Below are 17,077 nucleotides of genomic sequence, written 5' to 3'. Positions count from 1 at the left end.
TCGCATATGCGAAACTTCGCGTATACAAAAATTAACATAAGCAAAAATTGCAAAAGCACACCAGTATCACACAGTAGTATTAGAGCCTTCTTTACACCACACAAGCTGGAAGCAGAGAGTGGTGATCACTGTGATGTGTACTGTGAAAAAAAAAATATATTCATAATTACAAATATATAGCGCTATATTCGCTATAATAAAATTTGCATTGCCAATATTCGTGAGCAACACTACTTATGAATTTGATTCAGAGATCGTATTTTCGTGACATATTCTGCTTTAACATAGAGGTAAACTTTCATCGATACTTGTATCATTTCTTGGTGAAAAATTCAAAAATGTCATGAAAATTTTTTGGAATTTTTAAGCTCTCTGCTTGTAAGAAATTATATATTGATTCCCATATACAATATGTCTACCTTATGTTGACATCATAAAGCTGACATGTTTTTACTTTTGGAAGACATCAGAGGGCTTCAAAGTTCAGCAGCAATTTTAAAATTTTTCAAAAAATTTTCAAAATCATAATTTTTCAGGGACCAGTTCAGTTTTGAGGTGGATTAGAGGGGCCTTCATATTCGAAATACCCCATAAATGACCCCATTAGGAAAACTGCACCCCTCAAAGTATTAAAAATGACCTTCAGAATGTTTGTTAACCCTTTAGGTGTTTCACAGGCAGGGCCGCCATCAAGGGGTTACAACCAGTACTCCAGTAAGGGGCGATGGCTCCCGGGTGGCCCGGGCCCCCGCTGCAGCCCCAGCACAGAAGAAGAAGATTGCTGTTAAAACAACAGTCTTCTGCTTCCACTGGCAGCTGCGACCTAATACTTACTGCATCTGTCCTCTCCTCCCTGTACAAGCAGAGGTTTCAGGCAGCAGCAGCAGCACAGTGGAGAGATTTACTGCTGAACATTGGGCTGTGTATGGGATGGTAGAGGACCTTAGATGATGTCATTACCATGTGATCAGTCACATGGGTGGGAGGAGCCTGACTGCAGTGCTGTGGAGGCCCAGAAAGAAGTTGCTGTATAGGAGAATGTGTTTATCATGATAAGGTAACCTATAGTACGAATTCAGGTAGAAAACAGACATGGTGCACATCTACAATCTTGTATAATGATCTGATTGCTTCTCAGCACAATATCAAAAACTAACAGGTTGTTAGTATACATTTCTGATCAAAAAGTACAAGTCCACTCGCCACGTCAAGGCCACCTATTCAGAGTGGGTCCCTAACGTCCCTAGCATAAAATGGTGTAGCACTGGGCGGCGACCACCACCGCCGCGACACCAGTGCCCACGGGGGGGGGAGGAAACGACCCACTGGCAGAGCGGCCCCAATGCCACTCAAACCAGTCTATGGGCCGCACCCGCCCACAGACACGGCGCCACGGCAGCAACGGACGCCGCACAGCACCACATCAGTGTGAATAAGATGTAATAGCTCACTTACCATACTCTCCCAGTCAGACTGGGAGGCTACTAGGAATGAAATGGCCCTTATGTAGCTAATTACTACCTATATAGGGTTGGGCTGAGGGGGTGGGGAAGAGTGCAGCACATGTTCAAACAAAAAAAAAAAAAAAAAAAAGGGGAAGAAAGAAATCACAGTGAGGGGCATTTACTAAGGGGTTTAGTCATTTTTTTCTGACTATTTTTGGCGCAAAATTGTCGCAATTGCGCCTACCCTATAAATTGTGCGACTTTCCCTAGCAAGAGCTAGAAAGTCAAATTTTTTTTCCCGCTTAATTTACGCAAGTTTTCAGTTTTTACTTGCAGTGGTCAGGAATTTATTAACTGAGACAGTCGCAGTTGCGCAATAAACTGTCGCAACGGCCGTAAAAATTGACTAAATTTACTCCAGCTCCAACATGGAGCAGGAAAAGCTACTGCAGCCCGGGCTCCAACATACTTTCTCCCCGCTACCCTCAATGCGCTACCGGGACACTACAGTGATTTATATCCCCCCCCCCCCTCTCACCTGCCAGCGCCACACAACTTCGATCTGTCTACTGTTGCAAGACTACAAGTCCCAGCATGCCCTTATAGTAAGGACACGCTGGGAGTTGTAGTCTTGTAGCAGCGGGAGTTGAGCGGCGTGGGCGGGAGACAAGGGGGGGGGGGGGGTAGCGGGGAGGCCATATGAGGAGCCCGGGCGGGAGACAAGTGGGGGTAGCGGGGAGGCCGTATGAGGAGCCCGGACGGGAGACAAGGGGAGGGGTAGCGGGGAGGCCGTATGAGGAGCCCAGGCGGCTGCACTGTAATGTCAGCCCGGGCTCCTGCCCTGAGAGCCATAGGCTTTGGCTGTCAGGGCATGCTGGGTGTTGTAGTTTTGCAACAGCTGGAGGGCCACAGTTTGCAGACCACTGGTGTGTGGTCTGTAAACTGTAGTCCTCCAGCTGTTTCAAAACTAAACAGCTGAAGGGGACCGGCGAAAACGTTCACTTACCCTTCCGAGGCTCCAGCGACGATCGCTGACGGAGATCGTCGCGCCGCAGTGTCATGCAGCGCTCGATCCTACGGAAGCCGGTAAGTTGCCCAAGCTTCCCAACCAGGGTGCCTCCAAATGTTACAAGATTACAACTCCCAGCATGCCTGGACACCCTTTGGCTGTCCAGGCATGCTGGGAGTTGTAGTTTTGCAACAGCTGGAGGCACCCTTGTTGGGAAACACTGGCCTAAAACAGTGTTTCCCAACCAGGGTGCCTCCAGATGTTGCAAGACTACAACTCCCAGCATGCCTGGACAGCCATTGGCTGTCCAGGCATGCTGGAACTTGTAGTTTTGCAACATCTGGAGGCACCTTGGTTGGGAAACACTGTTTTAGGCCAGTGTTTCCCAACCAGGTTGCCTCCAGATGTTGCAAGACTACAACTCCCAGCATGCCTAGACAGCCTTTGACTGTCCAGGCATGCTGGGACTTGTAGTTTTGCAACATCTGGAGGCACTTTGGTTGGGAAACACTGTTTTAGGCCAGTGTTTCCCAACCAGGTTGCCTCCAGATGTTGCAAGACTACAACTCCCAGCATGCCTAGACAGCCTTTGACTGTCCAGGCATGCTGGGACTTGTAGTTTTGCAACATCTGGAGGCACCCTGGTTGGGAAACACTGGCCTAAAACAGTGTTTCCCAACCAGGGTGCCTCCAGATGTTGCAAAACTACAAGTCCCAGGTTGGGAAACACTGTGCCCGGCCTCCGCCCCACCTTATTGTAAGGGCATGCTGGGAGTTGTAGTCCTGCAGCTGGGGGCAGGGGACAAGCTTGTAACTTGCCCACACATCTCCTGCACCACACAACTGCAACTCCCAGCATGTCCTTACTGTAAGGGCATGCTGGCAGTTGTAGTCGTGCGGGGCGGGAGATGTGTGAGCAGGTGATAAATGTACTAACCCATTTTTTTTTGTTCTCATTTCAGATCCGTGTATCCTGTGGACTCCTTCGGAATCGGTGGACTACTTCGATGACCAGCGTTTTTCTTTGCTTGATGTTAATAAAATGGTTAACGAGGGCTTGTGGGGGAGTGTTTTTTGTAATAAAATTTTTTAAAAACATGTTGTGTTTTTTTCTTACTTTACTAGACAGGCTTAGTAGTGGAAGCTGTCTTATAGACAGAGTCCATTACTAACCTGGGCTTAGCGTTAGCCACAAAAACAGCTAGCGCTAACCCCCTATTATTACCCCGGTACCCAACGCCACAGGGGTGCCGGGAAGAGCCGGTACCAACAGGCCTGGAGCGTCAAAAATGGCGCTCCTGGGCCTAGGCGGTAACAGGCTGACGTTATTTAGGCTGGGGATGGCCAGTAACAATGATCCTCACCCACCCTGGGAACGTCAGGCTGTTACTGTTTGGTTGGTATTTGGCTGAGAATGAAAATAGGGGGGACCCTATGCGTTTGTTTTTTTTTAAATAAATAATTAAATATATTTAAAAAACGCATAGGGTCCCCCTATTTTCATTCTCAGCCAAATACCAACCAAACAGTAACAGCCTGACGTTACCAGGGTGGGCGAGGACCATTGTTACTGGCCCTCCCCAACCTAAATAACGCCAGCCTGTTACCGCCTAGGCCCAGGAGCGCCATTTTTGATGCTCCGGGCCTGTTGGTACCGGCTCTTCCCGACACCCCTGTGGTGTTGGGTACCGGGGTAATAATTGGGGGTTAGCGCTAGCTGTTTTTGTGGCTAACGCTAAGCCCGGCTTAGTAATGGACTCAGTCTATAAGACAGCTTCCACTACTAAGCCTGTCAAGTAAAGTAAAATAAAAATAAAACACAACAGGTTTAAAAAAAATTTTATTACAAAAAACACTCCCCCACAAGCCCTCGTTAACCATTTTATTAACATCAAGCAAAGAAAAACGCTGGTCGTCGAAGTAGTCCACCGAATCCGAAGGAGTCCACAGGATACACAGATCTGTAGAAGAAGTAACCAAAAAAAAAAAGTGTAAGTACATTTAGGGAGAAAAAACCTGTGTTAAAAAAATTTAATAAACACACACACACACTAAGCGCCGTTTACCACTTCTGAGCCATGACTACAATTTACAGTGATCCCTCAACTTACAATGGCCTCAACATACAATAGTTTCAACATACAATGGTCTTTTCTGGACCATCGTAAGTTGAAACCAGACTCAACATACAATGCTACAGACAGTCCAGATCTGTGAAACGTGTCAATGGCTGGAAGAACCAACCAATCAAAATGGGCATTCACTGGTAAAACCCCTGTATTACTGAAGTGTATGCACTGACTGGTGTCTGGTATTACATGTTCTGTACACTTTACCTGTATCAGGGTTAGCTGCTCTTTTGGACACCAGGTGAGGGCGACTCCATTACTTGTTTGGGACATTGCCTGTACTGTACAGGACCCAAAGAAGCTCCTGTCCTCTACATAGACCAGTGTTTCCCAAGCAGGGTGGCCCCATCTTTTGCAAAACTACAACTCCCAGCATGCCCGGACAGCCTTTGGCTGTCCAGGCATGCTGGGAGTTATAGTTTTGCAACAGCTGGAGGCTCCCTGCTTGGGAAACACTGATATAGACAGTGATTTACAGCTCCCAGCAGATCTTTATTACTTTTATATGTAAGAATTTGCTTTATCTATATTAGTTATCTACTTATTTTTCTTTGTCACTTTTTCCTATTTTGGATGACATTTTGGTGCCTTTAGAACCAATTACCACGTTTCCATAGAGTTATGGTCTCAACATACAATGGTCTCAACATACAATGGTTGTCCTGGAACCAATTAATATTGTAACTTGAGGGACCACTGTAGTTATTGAATTATTTAGATGTGGTGAAAAAGCTAAAAAAAAAACTTAAAAACAAAAGATCCAGAAGGAAACCAGCAGCCAAACCTATTCAGACAGCAGGAAAAAGGAAGACTATTTTTTCTACTACATGAAGTAAATTTCCCACTTTTGCCTAGGTGTGCCAAATTTATTAATGCCGTGCAACAATTTAGTAAATTTGTCGCACATAGTCAAAAATGAAGTAGAAAAAAACAGGGTAAAAACCAGACTACATAGTAAAAGATTAGTAAATGCCCCTCAGTGTGAATTCAGGTAGAAAACAGACACGGTGCACATCTACAATCTTGTATAATGATCTGATTGCTTCTCAGCATAATATCAAAAACTAACAGGTTGTTAGTATACATTTTTGATCAAAAAGTACAAGCCCACTCGCCACGTCAAGGCCACCTATGTATACTAACAACCTGTTAGTTTTTGATATTATGCTGAGAAGCAATCAGATCATTATACAAGATTGTAGATGTGCACCATGTCTGTTTTCTACCCGAATTCACACTGTAACCTATAGTACATTCACACTCACACACAAATAACTATATCTGTGTTTGTCAAACAGTGTGCCTCCAGCTGTTACAAACTACAGCTCCCAGCATGCCCGGAGATCCAACGGCTGTCTGGGCATGCTGGGAGTTGTACTTTTGCAACAGCTGGAGGTACATTGTTTGGAAAACACTGCACTATAATATTCCCACATACACTGCATTTAACACACCCACCACACAAACCCTTTTCCCATTTTTAAATATAAAATAATTTAAGAATCCAAACGTGGGATCGCCGCGTGCGTAAATGTCCAAACTATTACAATATAAGTCCACAATTACTAATTTTAAGTCATTTCATATAAGATAAAAAATTAATAAAAAGCGATCGAACAGTCCCATCAAAAATAAAAGATGGTACCAGTAAAAACTACAGATCAAAGCGCAAAAGGTGCTCCCTGACACATTGTAGTATATGGGAATATTCTAAAGTTATAGGGGTCAGAAGAGGAGGATTTTAACTATGCAAATTTTTGTACAAAAAGTTATTTTTTTCTAAATAGTAAAATAAAACAAAGCCTATAAAAATTGGTTATTGGTGTAATCCTATGGAATTACAGAATAAAGATAATATCATTTTTAATGAAAAGTGCACTGGGTAGAAACAGAATTAAGTGGCACGGAGGGGGATCAGAGGGGGATATAAAGTGCACAGGGGGGATCAGAGGGGGATATAAAGTGCACAGGGGGATCAGAGGGGGGATATAAAGTGCACAGGGGGATCAGAGAGGGATATAAAGTGCACAGGGGGGATCAGAGGGGGATATAAAGTGCACAGGGGGATCAGAGGGGGGATATAAAGTGCACAGGGGGATCAGAGAGGGATATAAAGTGCACAGGGGGGATCAGAGGGGGATATAAAGTGGCACAGGGGGATCATAGGGGGATATAAAGTGGCACAGGGGGGATCAGAGGGGGATATAAAGTGCATAGGGGGGATCAGAGGGGGATATAAAGTGCACAGGGGGGATCAGAGGGGGATATAAAGTGGCACAGGAGGGATCAGAGGGGGATATAAAGTGCACAGGGGGGATCAGAGGGGGATATAAAGTGGCACAGGAGGGATCAGAGGGGGATATAAAGTGCACAGGGGGGATCAGAGGGGGATATAAAGTGGCACAGGAGGGATCAGAGGGGGATATAAAGTGCATAGGGGGATCAGAGGGGGATATAAAGTGGCACAGGGGGATCAGAGGGGGATATAAAGTGGCACAGGGGGGATCAGAGGGGGATATAAAGTGGCACAGAAGGGATCAGAGGGGGATATAAAGTGCATAGGGGGATCAGAGGGGGATATAAAGTGCACAGGTGGGATCAGAGGGGGATATAAAGTGGCACAGGAGGATCAGAGGGGGATATAAAGTGCACAGGGGGGAACAGAGAGGGATATAAAGTGGCACAGGGGGGATCAGAGGGGGATATAAAGTGCACAGGGGGGATCAGTGGGGGATATAAAGTGCACAGGGGGGATCAGAGGGGGATATAAAGTGCACAGGGGGGGGATCAGTGGGGGATATAAAGTGGCACAGGGGGGATCAGAGGGGAATATAAAGTGCATGGGGGGATCAGAGGGGGATATAAAGTGGCACAGGGGGGATCAGAGGGGGATATAAAGTGGCACAGGGGGACCAGAGAGGGATATAAAGTGGCACAGGGGGATCAGAGAGGGATATAAAGTGGCACAGGGGGATCAGAGAGGGATATAAAGTGGCACAGGGGGATCAGAGGGGGGAAATAAAGTGGCACAGGGGAGATCAGAGGGGGGATATAAAGTGCACAGGGGGATCAGAGGGGGGCAGTGGCATACCTAGGGGGGGCGCAGGGGGCGGCCCGCCCAGGGTGCCACCATCAAGGGGGGTGCCAGGGGCGGACTGACCCGCCGCCGCAAAAGCAAATTTTTTTTTTCTTTAACACTTTGCCGCCACCCGCGTTGTTTGCCGCCGCCGCCCGCACTCTGTGTCCGGCCGCCTTAGGGCCTAAGCCAGTGTTTCCCAACCAGGGAACCTCCAGCTGTTGCAAAACTCCAACTGCCAGCATGCCCGGACAGCCAAAGGCTCTCCGAGCATGCTTGCAGTTGTAGTTTTACAATAGCTGGAGGCGCCTGGGTTGGGAGACACTGCCTTAAGGCCTAACCCAGTGTTTCCCAACCAGGGAGCCTCCAGCTGTTGCAACACTACAACTGCCAGCATGCCCGGAGAGCCTTTGGCTGTCTAGGCATGCTGGCAGTTATAGTTTTGCAATAGCTGGAGGCGCCTGGGTTGGCAGACACTGCCTTAAGGCCTAACCCAGTGTTTCCCAACCAAGGAGCCTCCAGCTGTTGCAACACTACAACTGCCAGCATGCCCAGAGAGCCTTTGGCTGTCTAGGCATGCTTGCAGTTGTAGTTTTGCAACAGCTGGAGGCGCCCGGGTTGGTAAACACTGCCTTAAGGCCTAACCCAGTGTTTCCCAACCAAGGTGCCTCCAGCTGTTGCAACACTACAACTGCCAGCATGCCCGGAGAGCCTTTGGCTGTCTAGGCATGCTGGGAGTTGTAGTTTTACAATAGCTGGAGGCGCCTGGGTTGGCAGACACTGCCTTAAGGCCTAACCCAGTGTTTCCCAACCAAGGAGCCTCCAGCTGTTGCAACACTACAACTGCCAGCATGCCCGGAGAGCCTTTGGCTGTCTAGGCATGCTGGGAGTTGTAGTTTTGCAATAGCTGGAGGCGCATGGGTTGGCAGACACTGCCTTAAGGCCTAACCCAGTGTTTCACAACCAGGGAGCCTCCAGCTGTTGCAACACTACAACTGCCAGCATGCCCGGAGAGCCTTTGGCTGTCTAGGCATGCTTGCAGTTGTAGTTTTGCAACAGCTGGAGGCGCCCGGGTTGGCAAACACTGCCTTAAGGCCTAACCCAGTGTTTCCCAACCAGGGAGCCTCCAGCTGTTGCAACACTACAACTGCCAGCATGCCCGGAGAGCCTTTGGTTGTCTAGGCATGCTGGGAGTTGTAGTTTTGCAATAGCTGGAGGCGCCTGGGTTGGCAGACACTGCCTTAAGGCCTAACCCAGTGTTTCCCAACCAGGGAGCCTCTAGCCTTTGCAAAAGTACAACTGCCAGCATGCTCGGAGAGCCTTTGGCTGTCTAGGCATGCTGGGAGTTGTAGTTTTGCAACAGCTGGAGGTGCCCAGGTTGGCAAACACTGCCTTAAGGCCTAACCCAGTGTTTACCAACCAGGGAGCCTCCAGCTGTTGCAACACTACAACTGCCAGCATGCCCGGAGAGCCTTTGGCTGTCTAGGCATGCTGGGAGTTGTAGTTTTGCAATAGCTGGAGGCGCCTGGGTTGGCAAACACTGCCTTAGGACCCAGAGTATTGTATTATACTCCAGAGCTGTACTCACTATTCTGCTGGTGAGATCACTGTGAAACTGAACCACTTTTTTTACATTATTATTTTATTATTATATAGATGTATAGAGGGTGGGGTGTAGCTCTGTATAGGTATATGCAGAACTGCACCCCCCCTCTTCCCCATAGGTATATGCAGAGCTACCCCCCCCTCTTTCCCATAAGTATATGCAGAGCTACACCCCCCCCTCTTTCCCATATGTATATGCAGAGCTACACCCCCCCTTTCCCATAGGTATATAGTGTAACTCTGCATATACCTATGGGAAAGAGGGGGGGTAGCTCTGCATATACTTATGGGAAAGAGGAGGGGTAGCTCTGCATATACCTATGGGAAAGAGGGGGGGAGTGTAACTCTGCATATATCTATGCATATACCTATGGGAAAGAGGGGGGGTGTATCTCTGCATTTACCTATGGGAAAGAGGGGGTTTCCTGGCTACCTACCTGCCCTTTTACTGTGCAGGACACCAAGGAGGACATTATTACAGTTTGTGGGCCTATAGATGGGAAGATTGTAGAGGAGAGGAGGGCACTGAATATATGCAGAGTCTGACATGTTTTTCCTGCAGATGTTTAGAGATCCACATGACGGTCTTATCCGGACAGAGAAGAAAAGGAAAGAGGACGCAGCTGATCAGAAAAGACGTAATTGTGAGTCCCAAAATGTAACTGTAATCACTTATATGGTATACACATCCTGTGTACAGCTGATAACTACCGCCATATGGTCCTGTATATTATCCCTTATATTGGATACAGATCCTTTATAGTATACTGGTCTGTGTATAGTGGTTTTATTCAGTACAGTATGGCGGTATTATCCAGTTATTGTGTGGTGGTATATACTTACTCCTTGTATACCAGTATTATTGGTCATGGAAATTTACTTACGTTAAAGTGTTTCTTACATATATAAATTTTTATTTATTGTGTGTGGGATTTGGGTGGAATAGGGGCGTGGCAGAAGATTGACGAGCGGCAGAGCCTAGCAGGGGCCCTTGCCTTTTTTTTTGGGTCCGGGGGCCCCGAGTGTTGTCAGTCCGCCCCTGGGGGGAGGGGAGGGAGGGGGTGTAATTAAGGGGGGTGCATGTGTGTGGTGGGCAGGGGGGGGGGCCTGCCAAACAAAGGGTCCGCCCCGGGTGCCAAATGCTCTAGGTACGCCCCTGGAGGGGGGGGATATAAAGTGGCACAGGGGGGATCAGAGGGGGATATAAAGTGCAGATGGGGGATGAAAGGGGGAAATAAAGTGGCACAGGGGGGATCAGAGGGGATATAAAGTGCAGAGGGGGGATCACAGGGGGGAAATAAAGTGGCACAGGGGGGATCAGAGGGGGGATATAAAGTGGCACAGGGGGGATCAGAGGGGGGGCAAATGATATATATAGCACAATGGGTTGATCAAGGGGGAATGGGGATAAAAGTGCATGTGAGTAGAGGGACGATTTGTAATGCTGATACTGGTATCAGGTTGTACGTCATAGGACGCGCAACGTGATATGTGCAATTGGCGGTATTGTGAGGGGTGTCCAGGGGGCCCAGGCCTGAGCTGTGTAAGGGGCCCCAAAATTTCTGATGGCAGCCCTGTTCACAGGAATAGCAGCAAAGTGAAGGAGAAAATTCAAAATCTTCATTTTTTACACTCGCATGTTCTTGTAGACCCAGTTTTTGAATTTTTACAAGGGGTAAAAGGAGAAAAAGCTCCCCAAAATTTGTAACCCAACTTCTCTTGAGTAAGGAAATACCTCATATGTGTATGTAAAGCATTCTGTGGGTGCACTAGAGGGCTCAGAAGGGAAGGAACGACAATGGGATTTTGGAGAGTGAATTTTGCTGAAATTTTTTTGGGGGGCATGTCACATTTAGGAAGCCCCATAACAACAAAAAAAAACACATGGCATAGTATTTTGGAAACTACACCCCTCAAGGGGTTCAGTGAGCCTTAACACCCCACAGGTGTTTGACGATTTTTCGGTAAAATCGGATGTGTAAATTAGATTTTTTTTTTCTTTAAAATGCTGTTTTCCCCCCAAAATTTACAATTTTTACAAGGAGTGATGTGGTGCCTTGGGGGGGGGGGGGGGGGGGTGAGGCAGTTGGGGTGTTGCTGTGAGGTACCGTATATACTCGAGTATAAGCCGACCCGAATATAAGCCGAGGCCCCTAATTTTACCCCAATATCCCAGGAAAAGTTATTGACTAGAGTATAAGCCTAGGCTGGGAAATACATCATCCCCCCTGTCATCAACACCCTCATCATCATCATCCCCACTTGTCATCATCCCACACACCCCCTTCATCATCCCCTTGTCATCATCCCACACCCCCCTTCATCATCCCCTTGTCATCATCCCACACCCCCCTTCATCATCCCCTTGTCATCATCCCCACCCCCCTTCATCATCCCCTTGTCATCATCCCACACCCCCCCTTCATCATCCTCTTGTCATCATCCCACACCCCCATTCATCATCCCCTTGTCATCATCCACCACCCCCCTTCATCATCCCCTTGTCATCATCCCACACCCCCTTCATCATCCCCTTGTCATCATCCCACACCCCCCTTCATCATCCCCTTGTCATAATCTCCCCCCCTTCATCATCCCCTTGTCATCATCCCACACCCCCCTTCATCATCCCCTTGTCATCATCCCACACACCCCCTTCATCATCCCCTTGTCATCATCCCACACCCCCCCTTCATCATCCCCTTGTCATCATCCCACACCCCCCTTCATCATCCCCTTGTCATCATCCCACACACCCCCTTCATCATCACCACGTGTCATCAGCCCCCCCCCCCCCCCCCTTCATCATCACCGCTTGTCAATGTCTGATACAGTGGTCTTCAACCTGCGGACCTCCAGAGGTTTGAAAACTACAACTCACAGCAAGCCCGGGCAGCCTGGGAGTTGTAGTTTTGAAACCTCTGGAGGTCCACAGGTTGAAGACCACTGCGGCTTTCGACTTCATCCAGCCCCCTTTAGTTCTGTACTCACCTCTGCTCGGCGGGACGTTAGGGTGCGCTAGTCCGGTGCTGCAGGACTGTCCGGTGGGGAGGTCGTCCGGTGGGATAGTGGTTCCGGGCTGCCATCTTGACTATTCCGGGGCCGGGCCCTAAGCGCGAAGAAGAGGCCCCCCGGTGAAGATGGCAGCCCGGAACCACTATCCCACCGGACGACCTCCCCACCGGACAGTCCTGCAGCACCGGACCAGCGCACCCTAACGTCCCGCCGAGCGGAGGTGAGTACAGAACTAAAGGGGGTGAGAGGGGGCTGGATGATATCGAAGGCCGCAGTGGTCTTCAACCTGCGGACCTCCAGAGGTTTCACAACTACAACTCCCAGCAAGCCCGGACAGCCGATGGCTGCCCGGGCTTGCTGGAAGTTGTAGTTTTGAAACATCTGGAGGTCCGCAGGCTGAAGACCACTGAGGGCGGAGAGTTCACTCGAGTATAAGCCGAGGGGGGTGTGTGCTGAAAAACTCGGCTTATACTCGAGTATATATGGTATATCACGGTTATAATTAACTCTTGTCAGTCGTGACGCCAGGGTGATGGTTAAATGCTGTATGGCTTGGCCTATCGCCACCCTTCCCAAAAGCGATAGGTAGATGCAGAATAAAGTATTGTCCACAACCAGAGCTTTGCTGAAAACTTGCGTTAACTTTACTGAAGATTTTCTGTAATATGCGAATACAGGAACAGTCTTTATAACAGAGTCTATATACAGCTTAGCTGAGATTGACGTATGGTTGGGACTTTTGTAAGTTCTTTAGTTTAGTAGGATTTAGTATGCGCAGATCCGCTGGATTTTGGGTTATGTTTAGGTCCAGAGGTCTCGCTAGCATAAGCGGGGAAGTTGTAAGAACTGTGGCCTAGTATTTGTCTTTGCAAGTTGCGGAGGTCCTACCTCATGAAGTGTCAGCAACCCAAGAGCAGAAGAGATGTTGCTTGCTTGGCAGTGCAGGAACAAGAGACGAGTCTATTGGCTGCAGCTCCCTTATATGGGCAGGGGCTGGACGTTTAAGGATTGGTCCACACCATCTGTCAATCAGCTTTACAAGGCATTGTGGGTATTACATCACCCAGAACCTCCAAAGGTCCTTTTACCTACCATAGAGTTCTAACCCGAGTCACATGACCCGCAGGTCCTGCGACGCTATGCAGGTAAGTATACACTTTCTATACAGTATTTACATTTATTTTTGAAATACAGTGATCCCTCAAGTTACAAAATTAATTGGTTACAGGATGACCATTGTATGTTGAGACCATTGTATGTTGAGACCATAACTCTATGGAAACCTGGTAATTGGTTCTGAAGCCACCAAAATGTCATCCAAAAATAGGAAAAGGTAGGATTAAAGAAAAATAAGTAGATAACTAATACAGATAAAGCAAGTCCTTACATATAAAAGTAAGAAAGAGCTGCTGGGAGCTGTAAATCACTGTCTGTCAGGGTTTCCCAACCAGGGTGTCTCCAGCAGTTGCAAAACTACAACTCCCAGCATGCCCGGACAGCCTTCGGCTGTCCGGGCATGCTGGGAGTTGTAGTTTTGCAACCGCTGGAGGCACCCTGGTTGGGAAATGCGTGTCTATGTAGAGGACAGGAGCTTCTTCAGAGTTTTGTACAGAATACACAATGTCCTGAAAAAGTAACATGGAGTCGCACTCACCTGGTGTCCAAAGGAGCAGCTAGCCCTGGTACAGGTAAATAGTACAGAACATGTAATACCTGCCTGTACTGTAGGGGGCGCCACCAGCCAATCAGTGCATGCACTTCAGTAATACAGGGGTTTTACCAGTAAAATGTCCATTCTGATTGGTCAGTTCTTCCGGCCATTGACACATTTCACAGAGGTGGACTGTCTGTAGCATTGTATGTTGAGTCTGGTTTCAAGTTACAATGGTCCAGAAAAGACCATTGTATGTTGAAACTATTGTATGTTGAGGCCATTGTAAGTTGAGGGATCACTGTATCTTAACTAAGAAGCGGAATCCCACAGTTACTAGGAACTCTGACTTTGGGGACCCCTAACCAAGGTACGGTATGCGATACCACAGTAATAGGAGAAAAAGCCCCCCAAAATTTGAAACCCAATTTCTTCTGAGTATGGAAATACCCCATGTGTGGACGTCATGTGCTCTGCTGGCGCACTACAATTCTCAGAAGAGAAAGAGTCACATTTGACTTTTGGAGAGAGAATTTTGCTGAAATGGTTTTTGGGGGCATGTCACATTTAGGAAGCCCCTAATGTGCCATAACAGCAAAAAAAAAAAATATAAATACAGTGAGCCATAACACCCCATAGGTGTTTGATGATTTTTCGTTAAAGTCGGATGTATAAATGAAAAAAAAATTTTTTCACTAAAATGCTTTTTCCCCCACAAATGTAACATTTTTACAAGGGGTAATAGGGGGAAATCCCCCCAAAATTTGTAACCCCATTTCTTCTGAGTATGGAAATACCCCATGTGTGGACATCAAGTGCTCTGCTGGCGCACTACAATGCTCAGGAGAGAAGGAGCGCCATTGAGCTTTTGGAGAGAGAATTTGTTTGGAATGGAAGTTGAGGGCCATGTGCGTTTACAAAGCCCCCCCGTGGTGCCAGGACAGTGGAACCCCCCCCCCCCCCCATGCCACATGTGACCCCCATTTTGGAAACTACACCCCTCACAGAATTGAATAAGGGGTGCAGTGAGCATTTACACCCCACTGATGTTTGACAGATCTTTGGAGAAGTGGGATGTCTGAACATGCTGGAAGTTGTAGTTTTGCAGCAACTGGAGGCACCCTGGTTGGAAACCACTATCACAGGCAGAATGGCAGCAGGAAGTTCCAGATAACTATTAATATTGGGATAAACCCTTTAAGGTTGTGTCATATAACGTTTCCGTTTTCTACTATAGCAGCAGTCACTGGTCACAGCTGAACGTAATAGTGCCACCTTGAGTGTAATGGAACCATCAAAATTACTGTGTCTTCTAATGTGAACATGTTCAGAGCCCCTTATATAATCCTCCACATACAGTGTAACTAAGGGAGTTGTCCATATGCAGTGTCACTAAAAGAGTCGTCCATATACAGTGCCACTAAGAGAGTCCTCCATATACAGTGCCACTAAGAGAGTCCTCCATATACAGTGTCACTAAGGGAGTCATCCATATGCAGTGTCACTATGAGAGTCCTCCATATACAGTGTCACTAAGGGAGTCGTCTATATACAGTGTCACTAAGAGAGTCCTCCATATACAGTGCAACTAAGAGAGTCCTCCATAAACAGGGCCACTAAGGGAGTCCTCCATGTACAGTGCCACTAAGAGAGTCTTCCATATACAGTGCCACTAAGGGAGTCATCCATATACAGTGTCACTAAGGGAGTCATCCAAATGGAGTGTCACTATGAGAGTCCTCCATATACAGTGTCACTAAGGGAGTCATCTATATACAGTGTCACTAAGAGAGTCCTCCATATACAGTGCAACTAAGAGAGTCCTCCATAAACAGGGCCACTAAGGGAGTCCTCCATGTACAGTGCCACTAAGAGAGTCCTCCATGTACATCGCCACTAAGGGAGTTGTCCATATACAGTGCCACTAAGAGAGTCGTCTATAAACAGTGTCACTAAGAGAGTCTTCCATATACAGTACCAGCAAGAAAGCACCTTATATACAGTGCCACCAACCTATATGTCACACCTAGAAAACCCTCCTGATACAATGTGAAAGGACACATTGGGCACTTATATCACTATTTTTGCACCATGCCAGTCACCATATTTATCAAACCAGAGTAGACAACACACTTTGCCTCTGGTATAATACTGCCACACACTGTGCCTTTGTTATAATACTGCCACACACTGTGCCCCTGGTATAATACTGCCACACACTGTGCCTCTGGTGTTATACTGCCACACACTGTACCCCTGGTATAATACTGCCACACACTGTGCTCCAGGTATAATACTGTCACACACTGTGCTCCAGGTATAATACTGTCACACACTGTGCCCCTAGTATAATACTGCCACACATTGTGCCTCTGGTATAATTCTGCCACACACTGTGCCCCTGGTATAATACTGCCATACACTTTGCCCCTTGTATAATACTGCCACACACTGTGCCTCTGGTACATTACTGCCATACACTGTGCCCCTGGTATAATACTGCCACACACTGTGCCCCTTGTATAATACTGCCACATTTTGTGCCTCTGGTATATTACTGCCACACACTGTGCCTCTGGTATAATACTGCCACACACTGCCTCTGGTATATTACTGCCATACACTGTGCCTCTGGTATATTACTGCCACACACTGTGCCTCTGGTATAATACTGCCACACACTGCCTCTGGTATATTACTGCCATACACTGTGCCCCTGGTATAATACTGCCACACACTGTGCCCCTGGTATAATACTGCCACACACTGTGCCCCTAAATATATTACTGTTGCTACATTCCTCCAGGTATATTTCTTGTGTTACCGCTGGAGGAGTCCAAACAGAGAAAAAATCCCAGGTTGGTTTGGGGGCGTACACCACTAGCAGTAAATCCACCAAGAGCACCGTGGATTAAGATTGGATTTTTTGCTTGAATAATACAGACGACGCGTTTCGAGAGCGCTTGCTCTCTTTTTCAAGTCTCTTACGGAAATGACATATTGGCTACATTTAATACACAATTCATTTGAAAAAGCCCGGGAGATACCTGGCTTGATGACGTAACCGCAGGTAAGACATCACATCCTGTTCACATTGGTAAGTATATGCAGCCAATCGAGACATAATACTCCAACTTAGTGCAATTA

Source organism: Hyla sarda, chromosome 8 (assembly GCF_029499605.1).
Source record: "Hyla sarda isolate aHylSar1 chromosome 8, aHylSar1.hap1, whole genome shotgun sequence".
Classification (NCBI taxonomy): Eukaryota; Metazoa; Chordata; class Amphibia; order Anura; family Hylidae; genus Hyla; species Hyla sarda.
This window is presented reverse-complemented; position numbering follows the sequence as displayed.